Below are 19,071 nucleotides of genomic sequence, written 5' to 3'. Positions count from 1 at the left end.
CCAGGAAATTGTGTTTCTCTCCATCCTAAACACAGGCACGATGAACAATCACCAACTGATCCATGCTGACCAGCACAACTGCCACATTCACTTTTTGCTGTTTCCATAATAAAACTTGAGACTAAATGCTAGAAGCAATTTTTGTATTTTTATCCAGGAAGCATCACTAACTACTGTCAGTTTCATTCTGCCATAAACTTAGGCTCTAAAACTTTAAAGAATACATTTAGGACCTGCAGAGATACACTATCTCTGACATCAGATTTCCCACAGAATCATCTTAGAGCCACACACGAACAGCTGTGTGCATGTGTTCAAGTATCTACAGGTCCAACCCCAGGACAGATGCTTCACTAAGAGGCAAAACATTCTGGGCTGTAACTCCCTATTCTGTTCACCTCCCCTTCATTTATGTTTGACATTAACATAATTCTAATGTGTTTGTACATTTAGTGACCAGTAACTAAAAGAAAAACAAACAGCAATATGTTGTCTCCTGAAAGCAGCACAACCATAAGGCCAAGAGAGAAAAGGATTTCTGAATCTGATGAGGCTCTTCTCTTCTTTCCTCCAGCAGGCATTAGCCCTACCACTTCTTTGCAACTTGAACTGCAGTTGCCGCCAGCTGGGAATCACACCTGTTTTGCTCTGTGCCACCATCTCCTGGAGGAACCATTGCCCACCCAGCAGAGGATCACAGTTGTACAGCAGTAACTGCCAACGTGCTCCTCCTCTGCAGAAGGCAAGCCTGGACAAACTTCATCTGGCTGCATTGCCGGGTACTTCAGGCTGTTCTGTCAAAGATGGGATTTCATGTTCACCACGGTGAGCACAGGCATGATAGGCACCATAACCTTTGTTTTGTTCTTTACATTTGCCTGCAAGCACTTTTGGCCTAATCAGCTGGAAAGCTCTCTGTAGGGCAGAGAAATGCCAGTGTTGCCACTAGCAGACTTGAAAGAAGATACTTATCACATCTCACTGTTTCTTCCTTCACAGTCTACCAGTCTTTTCTTTATCTATGTCATCTGTACCTTTGTTTCACCAACTACCTTAAGCTACCTCAAAAATAAAATAAACCCACAAACAGTAGAATCACAGCACAGCTTGGGATCACATTTGTGATCAAATGTGAAACACTAAATTTGGGATTTAGAATCACAGCAATGCCTGGGGATCATCTACCTGCTCCTGACAGGCACACCTTCAAACCTGTATTTGTATAGGATTGTTCAGGGCATTGCTGAAAGTTTCTACAGATGGAGACTCTAAAACGCCCTGGGACCCTGGCAGTACTCCATACTTAATCATGGGAAGATATTCCTTTCACAGTCAATTGAAATTTCTATTCTTACAGCTTATGAACCTTGTTCTTTTCACTGCGCACCTTTGAGCCTGGCTCCATCATCTTTATGATCCTTCTTAATGGCAGTAATTACATTCCCACCTGTGCCTTCCACTGCTCCAGCTGCCCCCATCCCTCCTCCACCCCCAGCACCTGAGCAGCCCGGTTACAGCCTCTCCCTCATTTGTCTCCGAGTGTGAACTCAGAACACATGTGAACTATGGAGTAATACTGTAGCAGGATCTGGGCAACTGCCCCACATAGCTCTTTATAGCTACTAGCCAGGCTCTTCCTCATATCTAACTGCCTTCTGCTCAGCTTCTCCTTCCCTAGGAGCCCCCGGCTGCAAGAGCTGCTCCCCATCATCAGGCCCCAGCCAGCAGAAGGATCAATTTATGCACCTAAGTCCATATGACCGCATACATCCACATAGCTGGGCACTTTCCTGGCTGAGAACACAGCCAGAAATGTGATACCTGGTGATCATTTTCCTCATTTCACTACAGACAAAACTCTAGATAAGAGACTGTTGAGCCTTTGTTTAGAAAACTGAGATACAAGTGTTTAAGAATGAATGGACACAGACTACAATGACTGGAGCACGCATTTTAGCCACAGTTCATAGTTAAGAGGAAATACCAAGATATTTGCCCACATACTTTTAGGCTTTTTAATTAAAAATACCTTGGTACATGAAGTCATCCGAGATTGACAGATTTGTATGTTGCGTTTTTTTTTGTTTTGTTTTGTTTTTTTAATAAATACTCAAAATTCATAATTACAGGAAAAGGGCTTTCCAGCACTACTATACAATTAATGTTTCCCTTTGTTGTCCATTTGAAGTGCATGCACATGAGCACACGCATATACAGTATTTGCTTTGTTTGCAACACAGATGACCAAAGTGTGCTTCTTGCTGGTCACCATCTAGCAATAGTCTACAGTTTCCAACTGAGAAAGATTAATAAGCATCCCATCTGTTCACATATCAAGCAGCATTTATCCAACAATAAAAGTGACAATATGGACAACTATGAGGTTTATTTCAGTAACATGCTTACAGGCAAACCATTTGGACAGGAAAAGAAACAAGGACTAGCTATTAACTGCTTAGGAAAAAAAAGTGCTCAAAGTTGAGAAGAAAAGCATTACTAATTATAAGCTTAGCACAACAAGATTATCATCTCTTCACACAAGAATTTAAGAAAAATGCAGGCACTAGAGAAAGCTTGACAAGACACTTCACAAAATAAACAACAGCCCAAGTAACAGTATTGTGAACAGAGGTGCTTGGGCAGTTCTCTTTGTGAAGACTATCTGTGCAGACACAGAACCAGACCAGTCTGATGCTGTCATCTGAGCCTCTTGGAGGAGTTCGCACCCAAAGTCTCTGCACAAAAACCTGTGGCAGAAGCAAAGCACTGCACACTGCTGGCTCTTCTGGAAACAGGCAGTGAACTGGAGTATTCCTTATGCTATGCAGGCTGCAAAAGTCTTCTAGCACACAAAAGGAGATTTGCTATCAAAACGGGCGCATTCACTGAGCTCTCACACTAATTTTTATATCAAGTAAGGAAAATTTAAGTTCTATTTTTAAAATGTATTGCAATTCTCATCCATTTTGATTTAACACATCAAATTCAAATTCATTTAATTGAAGTATGTATCATACAAAGCTAGAATTATTACTGTGTTATTTCCCACAATTTTTTAAGTCAACGTACTGGCAATGCGCTCTGCCCACCACCACTTGGCTCTGAGCTTCTTGGCACCACTTTCAAATTCTAAGACCACACATTTCTTAAAATGATACCAGTCACAGCTGAGCAATGCTGCAGTTTTGCCACAAGATATTTTTCTTAAAGATACATAGCACTAAAATTCCACTCAATATTTGGCATATACAAACAGAACTTCTCAATGAAATACACCTGGAGTTCCACATTTTGAGAAAGAGCTGGGACAGAAAATGAGAAGGGTATTCCACACACAATTTTTCCTGAAGGCTTCATCTATTACTGCGTTATAATGGGCTGGAAAAAGCTACAAGGGAAGTTCTAAACGCTAAACGAACAGCAGCCTCTACCAAGCAGAAAAATCTAAAAGGATAAATGCTAAGTATTTCTGAAGTACCACAAAACGCTAGCAGGCATTTGTATTCCTATACATAAAATATATCTTACAATAAAAAGAAAACATTAACCATTTTAACTTCATGTTCCTGACATCCACTTTCTAGTCTTAAGTAAAGCACTGCCTCATCAGGAAAGCATTTCTTCACAAACAGTATTTAAAGAAAGTAGAAACACAAGCAGTTATCAGTCCTACAACACCATGCCTTCATCCAAAAATTTACATGCTCCTTGTTTTCCATAAGGACCCCCTTATTGATACTCACCTGCTTTGAAACAATTAATATACATTGACATGGAAGAGAATGTCCATTCACAGTAAGTTAATGGCTGAAAACTTCTAGGTCAGTGCTGGCTGCCTAACAGAGACAATGACAAATTTGAGCAGCAGGCCCAGCTGAACCTCATGAGGTTCAATAAATCTAAGAGCAAGGTCTGCACCTGGGTCACGGCAACCCCTGCTATCAGTACCAGCTGGGGGATGTAAGAATGGAACACAGCCCTGCAGAAAAAGACCTGGGGATGTGAGCCAGCAATGTGCCCTTACAGCCCACACAGCCAACTGTATCCTGGACTGCACCTAAAGAAGCACTGCCAGCAGGGCAAGGGAGGTGATCCTGCCCCTGTATGTATAAATATACATACAAGAAAGGAGGGACAGACTTTTTAGCAGGGTCTCTTGTGATAGGACAAAGGGAAATCGTTTCAAACTAAAAGAGAGGAGATACAGATTGGACATAAGGAAGAACCTTTTTACAATAAGGATAGTAAGGCACTGGCACAGGTTGCCCAGTGAGGCAGTGGATGCCCCATCTCTGACATCCAAGGTCAGGCTTGATGGTCTGAGCACCTGATGGAGCTGTATGTGGCTCCATTCATTGCAGGCAAGTTGGACAAGAGGGCTTTTAAGGGTCTCTTCCAACTCAAATAATTCTGTGATTCTAACAGGTGCTCGTGCCCAACTGTTATTGGTCTCCACAGTGCATTCAATCACAATAAATAGCTTTTTCAGGATGCTTTCAGGTAACATCAGCAGAAGACTCCATTTGCACATGGATGTTTTTAAGCAAGCGTCTTTGAACACGAGAAATCTATCCACTTGCACTGCATTACTCTTCTAATCTGTGAATCTCTGTGCAAGTACATAACTGATAGCAACAGCCACTTCAGCAGCCTCCTTGTCTTCCTACCTCCTAACAGCATACTTGCTTAGACACAAGGGAATTAATCAGGCTGAAAAATAGTCCACATGGAAGAATTTTTTTTTCCAGCTGCATCACTTAGCTCCTTGATCTATTTTGCCCCACAGCAGCCAGAGAGGAGGATTGGTGGGGAAAAAGATTGCTCAAGCAAGATAGCCACTGAAACTACGGTGTGACGCTACAGAAATAGAAACAGTTGTAATTGCTTTGAAAACAGAGATTTTATCAACCAGTTCACTGATACTGCAGTCACAGTTAAAAATAATATCCACAAGTTCAAATGACTATTTGTGTATTTTCATACAAATAGATCATATATATGGAACAATGTCCCCTTCAACAGAAAAGATGTAAAAAATGATCTTTCCACAAGGAGAGCCAGAATGGGGGATGAGCTGCTGGAGAGGAGCTCTGCAGAGAGGGACCTGGGTGTCCTGGTGGACCACAGGTTGGCCATGAGCCAGCAGTGTGCCCTCGTGGCCAAAAAGGCCAATGGCTTACTGGGGTGCATTAAAAAGAGCGTGTCCAGCAGGTCGAGGGAGGTGATCCTCCCCCTCTACTCTGCCCTGGTAAGGCCTCATCTGTGTCCAGTTCTGGGCTCCCCAGTACAAAAAAGACAGGGATCTCTTGGAAAGAGTCCAGCGGAGGGCCACAAAGATGGTGAAGGGCCTGGAGCATCTCCCCTATGAGGAAAGGCTGAGTGAACTGGGTCTGTTCAGCCTTGAGAAAAGATGACTGAGAGGGGAATCTAATCTAGGTTTATAAATATCTGAGGTGTGGGGGCACAGTGGTGAGGCCAGTCTCTTTTCAGTGGTACGTGGAGACAGGACAAGGGGAAACGGACATAAGCTGCAGCAGAGGAAGTTCCTCATGAATGTGCACAAGAACTTCTTTATGGTGAGGGTGATGGAGCACTGGAACAGGCTGCCCAGGGGGGTTGTGGAGTCTCCTCTGGAGATATTCAAGACCTGCCTGGATGCCTACCTGTGCGACCTGCTGTAGGGAGCCTGCTTTGGCAGGGGGGTTGGACTCGATCTCTAGAGGTCCTTTCCAACCCCTACAATTCTGTGATTCTGTGAAAGCCTTTATCAAGTTTAAAAGTAAAATTTCCACCTCAATCTAAGCAAGGTACTTATTGAAAAAGATTTGAAAATTACTTATTTGGATGCTTAATTCAGCAATATAAAGATTATTTTCCAGAATCCATGAGTGTGCTCTGGTGAACTTCACAGCAGGAAAACAGCACAAGTGGCTTCAATTGGATTTTTAAAGAGCTTTCAAGGACCTAGAGATCTTCCCACAATATAAACAGATTTCTAAATGAAGGAAGAACAACTCAGGTTTTTTTGTTTGTTTGTTTGTTTTTTAAGAATACATTTACAGCAAGAAAATATTCAGTCTTTATTAAAAACCTATGATGAAAAGCAGATCGATAGGAAAAAAAAAAATACAGCAACAAACATTACATGCATACAAAATAACATTAATAAAAAACACTGTAAGCACAGCACTTTTTCCCCATGGGTGAAGGGGAGGAAAAGAATGAAGTTTAAGACATGGCATACCATGCTCTTCATCAGACCATCAAGGTTACTTGCACTTGTCAAGGACACAAAACTTCAAAAAGGAAGAGGTCTGTATGCATGCACTTTCTGTGCATCTTTTAAAGAATATCCATACAAATAATTCGGCAGTTAAGGAAGAAAGTACAAACAAAAACAACAAAGGGAATACAAAGGTAACAGATAACCAAGTAGCTGGAATAAACCACAAGGAATCATTTCTGGTATGCTGCAGGCAGAAAATGAGTCGTCATTGAAATACACAAGCGCTTGGTTACCTAAATATAGAGACATTTAGGCAAGAATTAGACAATGTAACAAGTTTACGTGAAGAATTTGGAAGGTTGTTACATCTGCTCTCCTACAAAGCCAGCCAAAGCCCAGCTCCCTAATGAAATTTCGCTGAACTTTTACTGAAAGTTGAAAGTTAAAACACAAAAGCCACACATTCAAAAGGGCAGCTGTACTCTACCTAGAACAAGTAGTCCCAAACTACGGAATTCAATACCACAGTAGAGGATTTTTTTTTTTTTTTTAAACTGTTGCTGAAGTCTCCATGAAGTAATGGCACTTCACAAGACTACTTTGAATCTTGTGAATCAGTAGCATCCCTGGTCAAAAAAAACTTGTTAGACCCGAGGACACTATTAACATTCCCTTCCAAAGTTAAGGCAACAATTTCACACAGCATCCCCTCCAACTCTGGATTAGTTTTGGTCAATAGATGTTTGATTCTTCCTTCCCATCACACTTCCACCCAGTCAGCCCTGGAAACTGCCATGATCTGACAGTCTGGAATGTGCCAAGTGCCTGTATGGGCATCACGTCTGTTGCAGCGCTCCCTACCAGAACCAGGCATTCCCATCAGAGTTCCTTGGCATTCAGACTCTTAAGGGAGGAAACTGAGACCATAGACCAAAAGCCACAGGAAAGACAGGAAATTGATGTGGGATGCTCACTGCTCCTATCTAACCAGCCTATGCTACACACCTTTGAATCAAGTGGGGAATGACAAGATGGCTGCCCACACGTTGAGATCACAGAACAAGACTACGCAAAATTCAACGCATTCTTCTTTGCTAATATTGAAGGAAGAGTTTCCCTGCGATATACACAAGGGATACTCAGATTCATCAGCGAGGTCACCGGGATACTATCCTTAACCAGAATGGGCCCAGTTTCTCTTCAAGAAATAACACTTCAAACTAGTTCAAAGTTATCTATCCAATATATCTGCAGATACAGATACAGAGAGATACATTAACACTTCTACACGTGCTTCTGCCCTAGAAGCACTTCTGTTGGCACCTCCAGAAGCAAGGCTGTGTCTCAGCACTTCAGCTGTGTGCCATTATAGCCAAGTCTCCACACCTGTACACAGAAGCCAGCTGTAATGTAAGCTTGCTAAATGCTACAAGCACATGCCCAGGAGGCAAGCAATACCTTCCACAAACCAGTACAGCACCTTCTGTATTATCAGATAGGCCAAAGCACACAGGGTTTTGGACTGGCTGAAAGACTTCAGCAAGCCTGCTCCACCTGATACAGAAATTCAAAGCCATGCTATATGTATAGCTAGGGGAACAAAACAATTGAATGGGACTTGTATCTGTGAGTTATCAGCAGTGCCTGGCCAGGATTCACTGTGAAAGCTCCGCATTGAAATAAGAAATCAGGCTTCAGGAGCCAAACTGGATGCTGTTAATGACACGGAAGAAACAAAGTGCAAAGAAAATTTGCGAAGAGACAGCTCATTCCTTTTACAAGGAATATGAGAACTAAAAGGCAAAAGAATCAAAGGCATTGCCCACCTCCCCCCCAAGCTCTATAATCAGAGCAGTTATGGGAAGCGTTTTTTGCTTCAGGAGGCGTTTTAAAGGCAAGGTCATGGAAGTTCAGCACAGAGGTGGCTGTGCACGGCAGCGTTTGCACCTCCTTGCGCCGAGGGCCGTGGTGCCAGAGCTGCCCACGGCCGCTGCCCCCCGCCCGGGGAAGAGGAGGAGCCCGGCGCCGAGCCCGCTGCCCCTCCTGTCACACCAACAAAGAGGCCCCCGCCATTATCCACCCAGGAACCTCCAGCCTTCCCTGCACCGCCGGGCCGCGGCGAAGCCCGGCAAGCAGAGAAGGTCACGAGCGCGGAGAGCCCCGCAGGAAGCAAAGGGCCCGGCCCGGCCACGCTCGCTGCCAGCCCAACGCCCCCGCGCTGGAACGTAAACAAAGCGGCCGGGCCCGGACCCCGCGGCGCCGCCGCTCCCCGCGCACCCGCCCGGCTCCGGCCCCGCTTCCCAAGCGCCTCCGCCTCCACCCCTCCACAGCCCCAGGCGCCGCGCTCACCGCCCGCCGCCGCCTCCTGCCTCGGCCGCTGAATAATGAGCCGGGGCCGGGCCGCGCACACGCACCGCGCTTCGCCTGCCCGGCGCGGCTGCGGCTGCCCGCCCCCTCCGCTCGCTCCGCCCGCGCGCCCGGCCCGGCCTCCCCTGAGCCGCCCCTTCGGGCGCGGGCGCTGCGGGAGGCCGCGGCTGCCAGCGCCGTCGCCGAGCCCGGCCTGGTGTCTGCGGGGCTGTGCCCGCCAGCTCCTTCCCAGGGTTATGCCCTGAACCTGCGCCTGCCATGACAAAACTGCGTTTTTCAGGTGTTTGCCTTCACGCTCCCCTCCAATGCTTTGGCAGCCGGCCTTGGTGCTGGAGCATCCGTTTCCTAGTGCTCCCAGACATCCTGCACGGCCTTGGCAGTCCCAGCCTTCCCCTTGCACGCCTGGCACCGCAGTGCTTTATCTCATTGCTGGGTGTCTGGAGCGGTGTAACATCTTCTGTATCTGGTTTGGCACTGTTTTTCTTAATTTTAAGCACCTATTTGTGAGATTTTGAGTTATTACCACCGCCTTTAGCTCTTGGCACTCTCATGGGTACTCGGCTTTGTTTTTTTCAATATTCTGTTTGTTATTCTTCCCTTCCTTTCCCTTCCCTCCTCTGTTTTTTCCTTTTCTTCCAGCAATACCCCTGTTTACAGACTTCGTGCCTTGAAGCTGTGTCAATATGCCTGAAACAAACCTTTGTATGGTTACACTGTATAGTACTAAAAAAGACCTTCTGAAGAGTACTTAAAAATACATAAAATCTGCCGGTTAGGCACAGTAAAATGGATATTTCACATCTTACTCATTGCCAAACGTTGGAATGGCTTATGCCGCATTTTTGAAGGTGCAGAATAATGCAGTGAGATTGTCTTTCTGTATCTCTGTAAGAAAGAATAAATTTTTACCTAGTAAAGATGCTACTTCAGATGTTCCAGAATTACTCTCTGTGGCAGCATCAAAAGCTTAACTTCAACAAAGCTATACTACTCATATTCCCATCTTAGGGAAATATCTGCACTCTCTGACCTTAAAATTTTCAATATAAGCAAGCCCATTTCGACCCCATAAGTTAGAAGTGGTTCCTTTGCAATTCCATACAGACATACATGACAATTTATAGGAAAACAAAATAAAACAAGACTGTTGCTCAGACTGCCCCCAGGCATCCCTGGATCCCAGTTGGTTTTAAGCATGTTACCAAGGTAGCATCTCCCACCTCATCACCCATTATTTCCATGAGACTGTCCCAGAACTTGCATAGCCAGCTTTTAGGTTTGAGACTCCTTGTTGAATTATGTCAGATCATGATCAGACATTGTATTCTCTGCTGTGTTTATGTGTGAAAGAGGCAAAATTCAGCTTGGCAGAAGGAGTAGTATGAAACCTCAGACAATGCAGCACAACTTAGTCTGGGTAGATCATACCCATCTTCACCTGCAGACAGACAGGCCCTGCTGATTTTGGCTGATGCATGTCATGGTACCTTCATGTAATTCCCTCAGTTAGCAAAAAGTCCTCCACTGAAAGAACCAGGTGGGGAGAATCTTGTTCAGCCACTATGGGTATTTGCAACAAGGCTTATGGCCTTGCAGATCACTGATGCTAATCTTTGTCTTTTGGGTAGAGTTATTGGCTCCTGATCACCCTACTTTAGGTAAGACCACATTAAAATTTGCAAGTTAAGAAGGATCTCAGTCCCTTTAAGGTATAAAACTGTGCTTTGCTTGCGATTCAGATACGTCACATTTATTTTTCAGGGCACAATCAAAATCTCATTATGATTTTATAGCTTTCAAAGTTGGCACTTTTTAACAGAGAGATATTTCTAAGTGACTTTTTAACTCCTCAGTTTGGCTGTCCAAACATCGTTAGTCTTGGCTTTGGATCGTTGCTCTAAATTATGCAGTTGTTGAATGTCTAATAAATACTTTTATAGAAAAATAGTGCCAGAAAAGTCTGAATTATGTCAGAATACTGCAATCTTTCTCACTTCCGTGCATAGGTATAATGGTATGTTTATGATCACTGTACTAAAATGTTTGATTCAGCAGTCATTAAATTGTGTTAGGAATGTAGGTTTGTCATTTCTGAGGATTTTCAGTAAGTTCTTATCAATTACCACATCCTAGGTAGTAAACACTGTTATAACACATTAATACTTACAAACTGCAAAAAAAAAAAAAAAAAAAAAAAAAAAAAAAAACAATTCAGGCTGAAATCTCTGGAGTCAAGGCAATGGAACTGAGTATCCCACCCAAATTTCATAAATAAAAAATATCAAAAATTAGATACTATGGCATAAAATCCAGTTCAAAACTACATAAAATTGTTATTTTTGCCCACAGAAATTCAACAGTAAGGAATAATGATTTCTTTGTGCACCAGAATGGACTGGTATAATATATGCAGTAACCCAGTAACATCCAGCTGAGTGGGACTGAAGTGAAAAGATAGTACGTAGCAACTCCTTAAAGCACAATAGCTGTTTTGCAAGTAAATATTTAATTATGCCTGCAGTCATTTTAGACAAGCTGGAAATAGAAACAAGATATTCCAGTCATGCCTGGAGCACAAGCAAAATAGCAACATTTAGATAAACAGGTGAAGAACTGCAGGTATTGATTTCTTACAGAATCATTTTGGTTATCTATATAAAGACATTTTTTTTGGAAGAATGGTCCATCCAAGTTTTTTTTTTTTTCATAACCAATTTTCAATGAATTGCATTGCAAAAAGTTGAAATTCATCAGGTTCTCAGCCTAAACCACCTGTGCAAATGTGTAGCCACTGTAGTTATAGCTTTTTTTCAGTTATTATTTTAAACATTTATATATCGTCATCATCTCATAGCACCTAGGTATCTTGCAGCAGTGAAAGCCAACTTGGAAATGAACGAGACAAACTTCTCCTCATCTCATCCTGATCTCAAGAGGGTACTCGGTGGATTGCAACTTTTCCATGCTACCACTTGATAAATCCAAGCCAGGATCAACATCCATGTCCTCTTATGAAAACAGGTTGATAAATATTGTTTGCTAAGGAAGATTAGGTGGAGGCAAGGCCCAGACTTTAAAACATTTTAGAAAATTCTGGAATATATGCTTATGTGAAGTAAAAAATAGTTTGGTAATATCTTTACTCAAGCATCTTTCTACTGCTGCTTTTGGCGTAAAAGTTCAATTTCATATGAGAAAGTGAAACAGAAAATTTTCAGAAACTAACCAAAACCAAACTGAAGAAATGCAAACTGAAAAAGCATAAAATAATGAACCAAGAATTGTTGCTAACTAGAGCAGGCATTAAAACCATGTAGATCAAAAGGTGTCTCATATAACTAATAGCAAATCAACTTTTAGCAAAGAATCATGAATTAAGATTTTTTAAAGTTGTTACCAAGATCAGCCAAATAGTTGCTGGCTTTGGGAAATATAACAGAGGGAAAACAGCCACCATGGGGCACCATGCGACAGGTTATAAACATGACTGTGAATAGGGGACTGTGTTGATGGGGTACTTCAGGGTATCTTCAGCTCAGTAAATGTGACCTTTCTGTCTGTCCAGTCTAGAAACTGTGGCCTCTGAAATGTCATTAATCCCATTAACCCCTTCTTCTCTGATTCTGCAAGGCTCTGTCTGAGTTGCCATCGTTCAAGGAGCAATCCATGTACATGAGTTGGCACACTGAGTGAATTGGCAGCAAAGAATGGACAGTCAGTGAAGCGTGCCCAGACAAATGATATTGGTTGTGGAGAAAAGTGTAGTTTTACCACTAGGAAACAGCGCCTACACAATCATATGCCTCTATGTAGCTCTATGCATTGACATTAACACAGCACAGTGTTCGTTGTTTTACTAGTCAGTTGAAATTTTGCATGGGATTTTCATATAATTTAGGAAATATTCTTGGAGTTTGGAATTATATGGGGACATTAGATGGTGTGTTCACTGGGCTGGATTCTGGCAGTATGTTTTGATCATTTTGATCACTTAAAGTATTGCAGAGAAAAAATATTTTCACTCCATAAATAAAGTGTTAATCTGATATACAAATGTATATCTGAATATATGCAGGCTTCTTAGTAGTGGTCAACAACAAACTAAAGATAGAATCTCTTTTCCAAGAGAGAGGAGAGAGATTTTTTTCCTTCCAACTGTGTAATTGCTGTGGAAAATGGCTATTTTAAATGAAACTACACATGATGCATTTACATGGCATTCCACTGCCATAATCCAGAAATGTGTAAAGAAGTTTTAGTCTTATTTTTCCCTCAGATTAATGGCACGTATTTACAGTTCTTATTTAGAGAATGACTCCCTTGCAGTCTGTGAACATTTAGCCAGTAAAGGATGTCAGTTTGTACCTTATATTATGAACTACTCTTTTCTTGTATCCTAGAAAGATGTCTTAAAAGACATCTCATAGGAATATTGCCCATCACTGAATTACTTATGGGATCGGCAGAGCTACAATCAGGTATTACGAACATGAGCTACTTTTCAATCATGTCTTATTACCTCACATCATAACTCAAAAGCAGTGAAAGAATCAAAAGAAATTTAACAGATTGTATTAAAAATGAGGTTTCAATTGAATCTTACCCATGCACAGATCTTTCTAAAGATTTAGAAAGTCCCAGACGTCTGATGCAGCCTTTGCCTATTGTTCTTAAGGAAAACCAGGTAGCATCACCAATGGGAGACAATAATTGAATTATGCTGTCTTTCAGCCCACTTCAAATAGAAATTAAACAAACAAACAGCAGCAAAACACCAACCTCAGGTTAGTGCTTTTTTGTTTACCTTAGGAATTATTTCTTGGAGAGAAACAGGGTGTTCAGCTGTACATACTACATATTGACCCCTTCACATATTTTTTCACATATTTTCCTTCACAACTGAGATCATAGCTACAAAAATCCAACCGGGTGCCTCATGAAGACACTAATGTGAAATAACCCTGACTACAAAGACCAGAATAAGAGCATAGACTCACATCCCTATATTACTTTGCTAACCTAAATATAGATGACTGGATCAACTCCAATCTGCTTAGAAACCGCATGGAAACAAATCTTTAACTTGTATATATGCTGCATACAGAGATGATGCATGAAGATTCAATATCGGAAGTAATTAGGTTGTACTGTATGATTTGGAGCAGACTTGAAACAAAAAGAGAGATTGTCTGTTGGGTTTTTTTTGTTTGTTTTTTGTGTTTTTGTTTTAAGGTTCAAGTGATCTCCATTTGTTTCTGGCCACTCCAGCAGTTTATGGTCTGCTCTACGGGACTCTGAAATAAAACTGTTGAAACTTAACAAAAGCACTGTGACTCTTCACTTTTTAATAGAAACCCCATGTTTGAACCATGATTGTAGTACTAACAGCCTGCATATACCATCGTCAGCTGAGAAGTAAATAATAATCCTCACCTTTATGTAAACTTTAAGAGCTTCCCACACTTCAGCTTCTTTGGGATGAAAAGGCATTAATGCCAGAGAATAATTGGATTCTAACCCTTGCCAAGTCTCAGAAAGCTGGACAGAGCATAAGGGAGATCCTAAGCCTCCATCCAGCAGTTCCTTCACTAGGATAAATGGTCTTTCATCTTGTTAACCTTCTTTCATAGTGATCTAGTTACATAAACTTTGCCACAATCACAAAAGTGTCATCTCTGCACAGTAGAGGATACAATTGGTGAACAGAATGAACTCAGATAAAGCTCTCATATAATCTCAGTTTATGCCTGAAATGTCACTTTAATTCAGCTCAATACAAGGTAAATATTATTCTAAAATGCTTCATCTGAATGACTATTTAGAATCAAGGAGGAACCATGGCTAAGAATTAGATTTCACAAATCCAGAACAATTGCTTACATCAAGAAAACTACTACAGATTTGCATTGGTGTTGATAGATCAGAACCAGGCCCATGCTTTCACAAGAACCATGGTAGTGGTCTTTTCTTAAAGCAATGGAGTATAAATTACTTTGTCACTTTCGTTAGCTAATGAAATCAACATTTCTACCTGATTTAATGGGACCATATTCACACAATACATTATTTCTAGAAAAATGATTCAACAAGCCATACACCCCATTAACTCCACAAACAGCATTATACACACACTCTACTTAAATCAAATTTGGTAGCTACAAATGCACCCTAATAAATAACTGCATGTCTCCTTCCCATTCATTACCTGGAGAAAGAACAGCCACAAACTTCCATGTTGATTTTTCCTGCTAGTATGACTGTCTTGGATGATCAGACTGAATATATTCTGAGGTGCATCAATGCTTAGAGTTTCTCTTTAGCATCAGTAGCCTTTAGCTGATCTGTTGGTATTTGGATCCATTTCAAGTTAAAAAAGAAGCTCAGTATCAGTGCCAGTGATCATGGGAAATAGTCTATACTGTGCTGTTGCTGAGATTTAACAGTAACTGTTGGTTTGCTGATTGCAAGATGCTGTGTTTAAAACATCTCAGATGTGAGAATTTTCTATCTAGTTTTATTTCTACTTGAATTACTTCCATATTTATGGCAGATTTATTTAGAAAAAAGATGTCTATTTTACTGCTACAAAAACAAGGAACTAGTGAAAGAATACAAGAAGATGGGTAATATGCCCGATGTGATAGTTCAGAAAAATGGATGTTTCTGTGATATTTTGGATAAGGCAATGTTGTATTTGTCACTGTCAGGGGAGAGAGGTTTGCAGCAATTAAAATTTAAGGTGATAGAAGCCTGAATACATGTTTTTTTCATGGATAGATAAAGAAGATAACTTGTAAATTTTATGCAAAAGCACATGACAAGGTCCAGATATTATGGAAGAGTTGACTGAAGAAGAAAACCAAACTGAAGATGAATCTCAGCGTGTGTGCTTGGGATAACAGTGACTAAAAAAAGAAAAAAGGAGTTAAAAGTAAAGAAATGAGACTTTATCAGAGATATTTTGCCCATATTGAACCAAAATAGCAAGTCGTATGAAGACGAGCACAGAGGCCATCCAAGGTTTTCAGATGAACATGAAGAGAGATATCTAAAGAGGAGACACCCATGCCCTGAGATGGTGGCTGAAATTACATTTTCAAATCACAATGCAAAAGGGAGAAAGAAAAAAAATTCTGTTTCGTGGAATGCTTATACAATGTTGGAAGGAGAAAGTAAAGGTTCCTCCAATGACTCTCCAGAAAAGCACTTCTGAAAGACAAGAATCAGGAGTGCAGATGATGAGAGTCCAAGGAATAACAAGATGTAAAGAACACAGCTGAATGTTAGCTGATAAATCAGACAGTATGAGGATCTGGCATAATGACTTTAGCACTGATATTTGCCTCATCTGAATATTTTCTTGATGTATCTTTTGGCCTTTTGTGTGTTACCACATTTTCTGCTGTGTCATCAAAATATTGAGTGTCACTTTTAAAAATGAGATGGCATCTGCTCTATCTGAATATTAATTTTAGAAGAAGAGTGGATCTCTGCCATTACAATGCATAAAATATATTTTGATCGTTTCTTCTTACTTTTTTTAACACTTGGAAATGAATTGAATGAATGAATTTAGACTTTTTGAAGGCAGAGGAATTTCTAATTAGTTCAAACCAGAAGATAACTGTTTTGGAGACTGAAAGAATAAAGCAAAATGCCAAAAGAAAGAGAAGTGGGAAGAGTGGAGAAATAACCAGTGTGTAGAGCTTTTTAAATAAGTCCAATAGAACTTTCATTTTGCTAAGGTATTTATTCCACTTCCTCACACCCAGCGCAGTCTTGCAGTATCCCACAAGCTCTGCACTTTGAAATAATTAACCAGAATTTTACAGCAATACTGGAAAAAGAAAATCCCTTATTTCAGTTGTTGGTTTTTTGTTTTTTGTTTTTTTTTTTTTCTGTCAAGCAAACCCATCAAAATCTTATCCACATTGTTGATTCAGTCTTAAGGATTTTGCTGTTCATGAAAGAAACATGCACCCCCTTAGCCCTTCAGTCTGTGCTTTGGCGTATTCTTTCTCTCTGGATTGGCAGAGGCTGAAAGTGACATCAGTCTACAGGGCTTTAGTTTTAATGCTCCTGTGTGCGTCAGGTAATCCAATTGAGTTCTTGTATGCCGATGGGCCCAGAGGTTTATTCTGAGCCACTTCCTCAAAGCTCGCTCAATTACCTGGAGAGTGAATTATCAGGAAAAAAATAAAAAGAAAAAAGAAAAAGGGAAAGAGCGTAAACGGCTTCAGCAGCCATGATGTTGCCTCCAACTTCAGACCAGGTGCTGCTAGGCTGGGCTTGCAAGCATGAGAAGGAACTTTTTTGTTTACTTGCTTAGCCACTTGCCAGAACATACAGTGCTTGGTTACGAGACATAAACAAAGCAGTAGAAAGAGAGAAAAAGAGAGAGAGAGAGCATAAGGCAGAAGGAGAGAGGGTGAGAAGGTGAGCAAGACAGAAGGCAACAAACAGAAGTCCAAGGAAGTCCTGAATATGATTGTTGTAAAATTTACAATTATGAAGAACTAAGCAATTGCTATCAGTCAAAACTATAGAAGATTAAAGATTATTCTGGATGCAGCATCTGCCCAACTTGTACAGGTAGGTTCTTACTTATTTCACTTAATCTCATTATCAATTTAGTAAGTATTACAGTGTCCATTTTCTTTCTTTGTAGAGCAGTAGCTAATATTTAGAGTTTGTTTTCTTATAATAAAACTTATATTATTTCTCTCAAGCCATTAGCTAATTCCAGGTAGAGGGATGCTTGCCTGTATTAAAAATGGTAACCGTGGGTTGTTCAGATTTTGCTCCAGCAAACCAGTGCTCAGTGCCTTGTGGAGTTAGAGACATTCACCCATGTCAGAATTTCATTCATGAAAGTACACAGTTCCTCGCCTTATTTTTTATTTTCTATTGAAGGTAAAGATATAGAAGCAAATAAATTGTTTCTGCTTTTCTGGCAAGGATGAGTCTGCTTTTGTATAACAAAACCTGCATGATTCTAAAAAAAACCTGTTAAAATACGTCTTATATTAATGGATTTACACAGTGTACTATTTTAAAAAAACAAACAAACAAACAAAAAAAACCAACAACAAGAACAAAAACAGCACTGGTCTCCAAGCCCCAGAAAGATGTATTTCAAGCAGTTACAACCCAGGACTAAAGAAGCTTAGTTAGGAAACTTTTTTCCTAATTTCTTCTCTATTGCTCTCAGTTTCTAGGCAAGTCTCTGCTTAGCAGTTTGAAGTTTCAAACATAAAAGCAGCCTTATTTTATGGAAGTTTTGTCACATGCTTTGTAAACATTACTGATTTAGAACTTTTTGGGTGTAAATTCTGGAGAAATGCAAATACTATTTACATCTGAAGCATAGATAGAAAGCCACATCATCTGCAGCAATGTGTTGAAAGAAGGCTTTTCTCAAGTGACAGAGCCAGTTAGCAGCAGCAAGCTCAGAAGCTTTGGCTTTGCAAACAAGTGTACAACTGTGACAATTTCAGGACACCAAAGCTAGCTTCAGATTACCTGACTTACTGTTAACTATGGGCAAACTACAGTAGCTCTGACTGTATTAGGAATAACTTCCTTGAGAAGCTCTGGAGAGTCTCTGTAGGGCCTGTGGAGCATAGGCTAAAATCATAGTGCTTGGGACTTCATTTTTAATTTGGCATGTGAAGTAGCTAGAGCTAAGCTAAGCTTAGCTAGAGCTAAGGTTTTTCAGGATGAAGTTGGTACCTTTTAACTTCAGAGTCAGCCCATCATTTGATGCTTTGTTTCCAGTTCCCACCTATGGATCCGGGCTGCCTCATTGTAAAGAATAATGCCTAAAAAGGGATGTAAGCCAATAAACATAAAAGTGAAATTCTACCATGGTGTTTGAGTTCTGTTGTCCTACTATTTCTGGCACTGCAGCAGCAGACAGCACATCTTTGAAGCTTTAATCCTTAAAGCATCACAGTATAGACAGCTTTAGATTCAGTTCTAGGCCACTGTTGAATTATGCTCTCCTGTAAAATGAACTTTTTTATGAAAAGTATAAGAAAAAAAATGAAGGAATGGCAATAGTTCTCTATTACACATTGATATTCTGTGAGGTCCTTGAGGATTGACGTCACATAGGGTGGAGGTGATAGAGTGTATAAGCTTAGCAAGAGCAAACATACCACTACTTTCCTTTGAATACAGATATCCAGTGAGGTGATTTTATGCATTTCTATTGAATGAGTATCTATTTGCATACTGTCTGCAGACAGCATAATATTCTCGGAAATTCATAGGCAGGCTCCCTCTGAAGGAAAGAGGAAATTGGAATTTGGTCCTTTAAGCCTGATTCGGTACGGTTTTCAATTTTTATACATTTTCCTTCAGCATCGATAACATTCTGTGGGCAATATGTCTTTGGGGAACATTGGCCATAGATCCTGTACTAAAGCCACATCTATTTTAACACCCTTACCATTCAGCTAGTGAAATTCAGGTAG

At 40.8% G+C, this 19,071-nt stretch overlaps 1 protein-coding gene across 5 annotated transcripts in view; it reads right to left on the bottom strand.

Annotated features, from left to right (window-relative positions):
• The window catches only part of MAPK8 (mitogen-activated protein kinase 8), a 44,977-nt gene extending 36,326 nt beyond the window's left edge, over positions 1 to 8,651 (bottom strand). For 4 of the 5 annotated variants that reach the window (XM_042862719.1, XM_042862718.1, XM_042862722.1 and 1 more), the window contains exon 1: positions 8,576 to 8,651. The gene's annotated coding sequence lies outside the window, so the exon portion shown is untranslated. Of the gene's footprint in view, positions 1 to 3,743; positions 3,830 to 8,575 lie in introns of those variants that run through there. The other variant, XM_042862720.1, reaches the window with a different exon arrangement.
• Between the last annotated feature and the right edge of the window lie 10,420 nt (positions 8,652 to 19,071).

The sequence above is a fragment of the Lagopus leucura genome, unplaced genomic scaffold (assembly GCF_019238085.1).
Source record: "Lagopus leucura isolate 7727_CA_CO unplaced genomic scaffold, USGS_WTPT01 Super-Scaffold_739, whole genome shotgun sequence".
Lineage (NCBI taxonomy): Eukaryota > Metazoa > Chordata > Aves > Galliformes > Phasianidae > Lagopus > Lagopus leucura.
The sequence above is the reverse complement of the archived record's forward strand: the minus strand, read 5'-3'. Positions and strand labels throughout refer to the sequence as shown.